Consider the following 8262-nt stretch of genomic DNA (forward strand, 5'->3'; position numbering starts at 1 on the left):
TCAGGCTCCAGAATGCCGAGAACAGGGCTCAGTCACTGGGCGGGAACGTGGACCTGCCCACAGCCTGAACACATACCGGGGCTCCTGCTGGCTGAGACTGGACCGTGACACCAGAGCGGCGGGGCTGCATGGCACTGGGCAAGGAGGGACAGAGGCACCCAGGGAAGGTCCACGCGACAGCCTGGGTTCACACAGGGCCTCGGCCACATGCCCACGAGGCTTTGCAAAGCTCGCTGGATGCCATGTGTACAGTTGATAGCCAACGGGAATTTGCTATATGGCTCAGGAAACTCAAACAGGGGCTCTGTATCAACCCAGAGGGGTGGGGAGAGGGAGATGGGAGGGGGGTTCAAGAGGGAGGGGGTCTATGTATACCTATGGCTGATTCATGCTGAGGTTCGACAGAAAACAACAAAATTCTGTAAAGCAATTACTCCTTCAATTTAAAAGAAAAGTTTAAAAAACTTGCTAAATGAAGACAACGTGACCGCGGGGGTTCCCACACTCTCTCGGGTGCCCCGTCGCACTTCCCTCTGGCTGGAGTGGTCCTGGGGGGCACTCTGGGGGTCTAGCCCAGGGGAAGTTGGTTGTAGGGACATCAGTTGGGGGTCAGTGGGGAAGCCACGTGCTTGGGAAGTCACGGCCAGACATCCTGGAGTAGAAAACAGCTTCCAGGAACTCCCATCGCAGCTGCCCAACAGGAAGGCGTGAATCACACCAGCTTTGGGAGAGGATTAAACATCAGCTGACTTAACAGGAAACACTGACCTCCACAAGATGCCGAGGTCCCTGACTGGCAGCGACAGGGACATGACGGAAGGAGCTCCGTCAGATCGGCGGGGGCATTTAGTTTAGTCCCAGCCCAAGGAAAGGACACAGCCCTGAGGCTTCCCAGCTGACGGACGAGAGAAGTTGACAAAGTTCTCCCCAGGTGTTTCAGCGGTCTTAACCGTTCATGTGATACAACCAGTAATGACTCGCCAAGTGGAGACTTGTGAGACAGCGGCCAGAGGACTCCAGGATAAGGGTCCACCTGCCAACTCAGGGATCCGGGCTCGGGCCCTTGTCTGGAGGACACGTGTGTCTCGGAGCGGCGGAAGCCTGTGGGCGACTCCTGACCCAGAGCTCCAGAGCTGCTAGAGCCCTACTCCACAACAACTGATCCCCCGCCGTGAGAAGCCACGAGCTGCGGCCGGAGAGTGTCCCCTGCTCCTCAAAGCCAGCAAAGCCAGGGCACGGCGCAAACCCCAGCCCAGCCAGAACCAGCATGCAGACGCCCCCCCAGCACAGCCAGAACCAGCATGCAGACGCCCCCCCAGCACAGCCAGAACCAGCATGCAGACGCCCCCCCAGCACAGCCAGAACCAGCATGCAGACGCCCCCCCAGCACAGCCAGAACCAGCATGCAGACGCCCCCCCAGCACAGCCAGAACCAGCATGCAGACGCCCCCGGGGCCGCCATCGCCGTTCCGGAGCAGCTGCGCCAGAGGGACTCAGTTCCCTCTCTCTCTCTCCCTGGACTATGAGACTGTTATAAAGAGAGGCAATAAGAAGATGCAGCTGAGGGAATTCCCTGGTGGCCCAGTGGTTAGGACCCAGCGCGCTCTCTGCCCAGGGCCTGGGCTCAGTCCCTGGTCGGACCACTAAGGTAGTGGGGCAGCCGGCAGTCATGAGTGAGAGTTGTCTTTCTCTAGATCTGGCGTTGTTTTCTGCCATTTCTTGATTTTTCCATGGTTGATTTCTTGTGATTTTTTTCCCTCTGATTCTGAATAAGTATGTTTCTAATGTTATCAAAATGATGTTGCTTGTTTTGAGTTAGGGTCCCATCGACTTCAGGCTACCCCAGCCTTGGCAGGCCCAGCCCCACGCTGACCCGGTCACCTGTCGGTCACGTGGCGGTGCGCACGCGCCTGGCACCTCACTGCCCTCTTCCCGGTCTCGGGCGCTTCGCAGCCTCGGTGTGGGCAGTGCTCAAGCAGGACGCGGAGGCCCTCCCCGGAAGGCAGAGGCTGATGGTTGGCCGAGAGGGAAACACAGAAGGCCGCTCACCACCAGCCAGGTGGGGGGGGGTGCAGACGGGGCCCCTCCCAATAGTCCTGGGTCCTGTCTCTGCGAGCCCACCTGCTCGCCAGGCCCCGCTTGTCCGCGCCGTCGGCACTGGGGGGCCCGCGAGGGCACCACGGATGGAGGTGCCTGGAGCCACCGAGGCAGTGCCTCCCCGCTCCCGGAAGAGCCGTCTTCTCGCCCACACGGGGCGCGTCTCCGCTCTCGTGCTTCTGGGGGTGACTTTGCGGCTTTCGTGGCCCCGGCCGAGAGCTCGTCGCACCCAGTGACCTGCGCGCAGGAGGCCGGACGGGCCCCACGGGGGAGCCCCTGGAGCCCCTGTGCCGGGCGGGCTCCGTCCAGGCCGCGCCGGTGGCGTTGCCGCGGGGGGTCAGTGCGGCGGAGGAGCGACAGTGCGCGCGCGTCGGGGAAAGCGCTAAGACCCAGGAAAGGTGAGTCGGAGTTCCTGGAGACCACATGGAGCATGACTGTGAGAGTATGGAGAACTGACTGTAACCAGCAGACGAGCCACCTCCAGAATATACAAAGAAGTCCTGCAAATCAGTAAGAAAAGGACGCTTCATAGAAAGTGACCGAGACATCTACCCATGCCTCGTAGGAAGTGCTGCAGACGGCACAGAGGTCCTGCGAGGTGCAGGCCTCCCGTGCCATGCCACAGGGCGAAAGCCAGGGCCTCATGGACACCCTGCACCCTCGCCAGGAAGGCTGATGCCCTCCGGGCTTGGCAGGGCTCCTGCAGTGCTGGTAGGGGCGAACCTTTATTTCTGTGTGAATTTTTGGGAAGCTGTTTGGGATTATCTTCTAGAATCAAGCAGAGCATGTTCTACTTCAGCAGACACGTGGGCACGTGTGTGTCCGAACACGCGGGTGAGAGTGTTTCCGGAAGCATCTTCCATAACAGCCAAAGTCTGGGGCCAGCACTCAAGCTTGCGGCTTGGGACTGAGTGGGAGCACAGAGCCGCCAGAGCAGGCCCCCCCACGCGCCCAGGCGTGAGCAGCAACAGACGGACCTGCAGGGGGGCTCGAGGCAAGGCGTTGGCACCGGGCCTCCTGGCAGAGCAGTGGATGGGAACCTGCCTGCCAATGCAGGGGACATGGCTTCCGTCCCGGTCCAGGAACCACAGGCTCTGGGGCGACTCAGCCGGTGTGCGGGGACTGCTGCGGCCCGCGCACCTGGAGCTGGCGCTCCGTGGCGAGAGAAGCCACCGCGATGAGGAGCCTGGACGCTGCGACTCGAGGAGGCCTGTACAGAGCGATGGAGACCCAGCGCAGGCAGAGACGGATCGCCTAGGTTCCCACACAAAGCGCCACAAGCCGAGTTTCCCACTGGTTAAGCTCTGGCCTCCATGGAATGGTATTTGGGGCTGGGCCCCTCGGGATAGTCAGGGTTGGAGGTCATTAGGGTGGGGCCCCACGACAGGTTGTCCGAGGAGGCCTTACAAATAGCTGAGAAAAGACAAGACACGAAAGGCAAAGGAGAAAAGGAAAGATATACCCATCTGAATGCAGAGTTCCAAAGAATAGCAAAGAGAGTTAAGAAAGCCTTCCTCAGTGATCAGTGCACAGAAATAGAGGGAAACAATAGAATGGGAAAGACTAGAGATCTCTTCAGGAAAGTTAGAGACACCAAGGGAACATTTCATGCAAAGATGGGCTCAATAAAGGACAGAAATGGTATGGACCTAACAGAAGCAGAAGATGTTAAGCAGAGGTGGCAAGAATACACAGAAGAACTGTACAAAAAGGATCTTCATGACCCAGATAACCACAATGGTGTGATCACTCACCTAGAGCCAGACATCCTGGAATGCGAAGTCAAGTGGGCCTTAGGAAGCATCACTAAGAACAAAGCTAGCAGAGGGGATGGAATTCCAGTTGAGCTATTTCAAATCCTGAAAGATGATGCTGTGAAAGTGCTGCACTCAATATGCCAGCACATTTGGAAAACTCAGCAGTGGCCACAGGACTGGAAAAGGTCAGTTTTCATTCCAGTCCCAAAGAAAGGCAATGCCAAAGAATGCTCAAACTACCGCACAATTGCAGTCATCTCACACGCTAGTAAAGTAATGCTCCAAATTCTCCAAGCCAGGTTTCAACAGTACATGAACCGCGAACTTCCAGATGTTCAAGCTGCATTTAGAAAAGGCAGAGGAACCAGAGATCAAATTGCCAATATCCCTTGGATCATCGAAAATGCAAGGATCTGCTTTATTGACTATGCCAAAGCCTTTGACTTTGTGGATCCCAACAAACTGTGGAAAATTCTTTAAGAGAAGGGAATACCAGACTTGTCTCCTAAGAAATCTGTATGTAGGTCAAGAAGCAACAGTTAGAACTGGACATGGAACAACAGACTGTTTCCAAATCGGGAAAGGAGTACGTCAAGGTTGTATATTGTCACCCAGCTTATTTAACTTAAGTGCAGAGTACATCATGGGAAATTCCAGCCTGGATGAAGCACAAACTGGAATCAAGATAGTTAGGAGAAATATCAATAATCTCAGATATGCAGATGACACCACCCTTATGGCAGAAAGTGAAGAGCCTCTTGATGAAAGTGAAAGAGGAGAGTGAAAAAGTTGGCTTAAAACTCAACCTTCAGAAAACTAAGATCATGGCATCTGGTCCCATCACTTCTTGGCAAATAGATCGGGAAACAATGGAAACAGTGGCAGACTTTATTTTCGGGGGGGGGGGCTCCAAAATCACTGTAGATGGTGACTGCAGCCATGAAATTAAAAGACACTTACTCCTTGGAAGAAAACCTATGACCAACCTATACAGCATATTGAAAAGCAGAGACATTTCTTTGTTGACAAAGGTCCATCTAGCCAAAGCTATAGTTTTTCCAGTAGTCATGTATGGATGTGAGAGTTGGACTATAAAGAAAGCTGAGTGCTGAAGAATGGATGCTTCTGAACTGTGGTGTTGGAGAAGACTCTTCAGAGTCCCTCAGACAGCAAGGAGATCCAGCCAGCCCACCCTAAAGGAGATCAGTCTTGCATATTCATTGGAAATGTTGTGCCCAAGTTGCAAAATCTCCCAATGACCACCAGGGAGCCGGTATCCGATGCAAAAGCAAGAGAGTTTTTATTACCAAGCTCAAGCTGGGGCTCCCACCGTTACCGACGCAGCGGCTAAGGAGAGGAGCCCCGAACTCTGGGTTACATTGCTTATATAGGGTATTCTCGCGCGAAAAATTCGGAAAACGGGAGTTTCCGGGTTGGGAGACGTCTAGTTGGTTGCCTTCTGTGGAAGGGTCAGGTGTTGCGTTCTGATTGGTTCCCATTTCCCGGGCTTAATTTGAATTTCCCGGCAGGTCATAAGTCCTGAACGTAAAGTCAGGAGATCCTGATCTGGGATCTGATTGGCTTGCAGGTGGTGGGGTGAGGTCAGGGGATTTCCAAAGACTCTTTCCTCAGAACTCTAAAATGGAGTCTTTTTTAACAAAATGGGGTGGCTTAGGTTCTTCAGAAGGACTGATGCTAAAGCTGAAACTCCAATGCTTTGGCCACCTGATGAGAAGAACTGACTCATTTGAAAAGACCCTGGTGCTGGGAAAGATTGAAGGCAGGAGAAGAAGGGGACAACAGAGGATGAGATGGTCGGATCGTATCACCGACTCGATGGACATGAGTTTGAGCAAGCTCTAGGAGCTGGTGATGGACAAGGAGTCCATCACTGGCGTGCTGCAGTCCATGGGGTCGTGAAGAGTCGGACACGACTGAGCGACTGACTGAACCACGACAGGATTAGTGTCCCCTCTGCATCCCAAGTCAGCCAGAAGATGGTGTCTGCAGGCCAGACACCCACTCACGTGAACCCACCATGCCAGTTCCCTGATCTCCAAGTTCTAGCCTCCAGAACCAAGACACGTAAGTGTCTGTTGCTGAAGCTGCCTGTCCAGAATTTTAAACGTACCAAGAAAAGGTTTAGATTTAAGTTCTAAGTAGGGAAGCGTTTGTTGTTCAGCTGTGTCTGACTCTTTGCGGCCCCGTGGACTGTAGCCCTCCAGGCTGCTCTGCTCATGGGATTCTCCAGGCGAGAATACTGGAGTGGGCTGCCATTCCCTTCTCCTGGGGGAACTTCAACTAGAAGCTGCTAATTATTTTGGAAGGTATTCTAAGAAGGTTGTGGGACGGTGTGACAGAAGTGTGCTTGCCATTTTATTTAATATGCTGGATCAGAAAGCAGTTAAAATCTTCGAAAATGGTTGGATGTGAATTTTTCAAGATGTTTTCCCTGCTCTCTCCACTTTCTCACAAATGGAAACGCTGCCTCCTGAAATTCTGTCCTCGGGAGTCAGCTGGTTTGGATTATGGGGCGCGGGCTTCAGCAGAACCCTGCTTCTCATAGGCTGAGGGTGCTGAGGACAGGAGGAGGGGCAGGCAAGGCTTCAGGGTTTGGGGAGGGGGGAGTCCTGCGTGAACTACATGCTTCAGCACGCAGGGGCCGTCTGCAGAGCCCTGGGGAGGGATGTCCTTGCCTTTGCAACGTCACCACCCAGGGCTTTGCCCTGTTTGCCCTCTTTGGATGTCTGTCCAGGTAGCTCAGTCCTGGCTCCTTCCATCCATGGCCAGGCACCACTAAGTGGCATTTCCCAGCCTATTTTCCAACTGTTGTCTGTCTGCCCCAGAACTCAGCCCCAGGGGGGCAGGGGTGCCAGCCTAGCGCCCAGTGCCCTAGCAGGATAGGCGTGCCCCAGCAACCCAGGGCTTTGCTCCTCTTTGGGCCAGTCCCCTCTCCTGCCCCACCCCCGCCTCTCCTGCCCCACCCCCGCCTCTCCTGCCCCACCCCCGCCTCTCCTGCCCCACCCCCGCCTCTCCTGCCCCAACCCTCCCCCCTCTCCTGCCCCACCCCTCCCCCCTCTCCTGCCCCACCCCCGCCTCTCCTGCCCCACCCCCGCCTCTCCTGCCCCACCCCCGCCTCTCCTGCCCCACCCCCGCCTCTCCTGCCCCACCCCCGCCTCTCCTGCCCCACCCCTCCCCCCTCTCCTGCCCCTGTGGCCCCTCCCAGCTGGCCCAGCAGTGTTCCAGGCATTTCCTCCCTACTGCACCCTCTCCTGGGACATTCCTCCCCTGGCTGCCTCCGTGCCCGTTTTCCTCCTCCTCTGGGGGCCCTACAACCCTTGCTCACCCTGCCAGGCAGGGGTCTGGCTTGAGGGAGGGCAGCCAGGCCGGTCCCGGGGAAGCCCCTTGGCCCAGGACGCCCATCTTGGCAACTTGGATGACAAACCCCAGTCAGGCCCACAGGGGCAGGAACTCTGGAGCGCAGGCGGCCTCTGTGGACACCACCAAAACACATCCCAGAGACAACGCTGGGGGCAGGGTGAGGGCTGGGATTCACTGCCCTAACTGGGAGTGCGGTGGGGGGGCTGGTCTCCAGGAGGCCTGGGATAGGGTCACCTGTTGGGTCGCCCGGACGGAAAGAGGCAAAACCCTTGGGCTCCGCAAGGGGAAGATGAGGAGGGGGCTCCTCCTGCAAGAACACGCGAACGGGCGGGGCAGCAGAGTCCCAGTGGGTTGAAGGCCCCGGCCAGCGCTGGCTGGGAGACCTGTGGTGATAAGGACGGGGGCCGGCGTCCGCGTCTCCCAAGACTCTGCAGACAGCCGCCCACGCACAGGCGGTGGGAGCACGCGGCAGGCCGGCCCGTCCAGACCCTCGGCCGTATCTTCCGCCATGCGCCCCCAGACTGGGGCCCAGGACCTCACCCTGGGAACACCCCCCACCCCGAGACACCAACACCTTCCCGGCCCCTCTGACTCCACACAGGGCCCCCTCTAGGCCCTGCTCCGAGTACCTGGGGCTGTGCCGCACGCTTGCCGGGTCGCACGGAACAACGGGCAGGGTCCCAGGGCCGGGTGGGAGGCGTCCGTCTGCACAGGCGCGCACCTGAGCGCCGCAGGTGCAGACACTTTGCATCGGTGTGTGGAGGTCTTGTGCTTGCTCCGTCGGACCACCAGACCCATCCACCCGCCGGCTGGACCCAGGACGTGGACCAGCTCCCTGGCTTCCCAGGTCGGCCCCACCTACGCCCCGCCCACCCGCAGGCCCCACCCTGTCCGGCCCCTTCCCAAGGCCGGCCCCTTTCAGGCCCCGCCCACGCCTCAGGCCCCACCCCGCCAGGCCCCTTCCCCGGGCCGGCCCCGCCCAAGGCCCCGCCCCACGGGCGCGCGCCTGCGCAGTGAGCACGGGCGC

This window comes from Ovis aries, chromosome 6 (genome assembly GCF_016772045.2).
Source record: "Ovis aries strain OAR_USU_Benz2616 breed Rambouillet chromosome 6, ARS-UI_Ramb_v3.0, whole genome shotgun sequence".
In the NCBI taxonomy this organism is placed as follows: domain Eukaryota; kingdom Metazoa; phylum Chordata; class Mammalia; order Artiodactyla; family Bovidae; genus Ovis; species Ovis aries.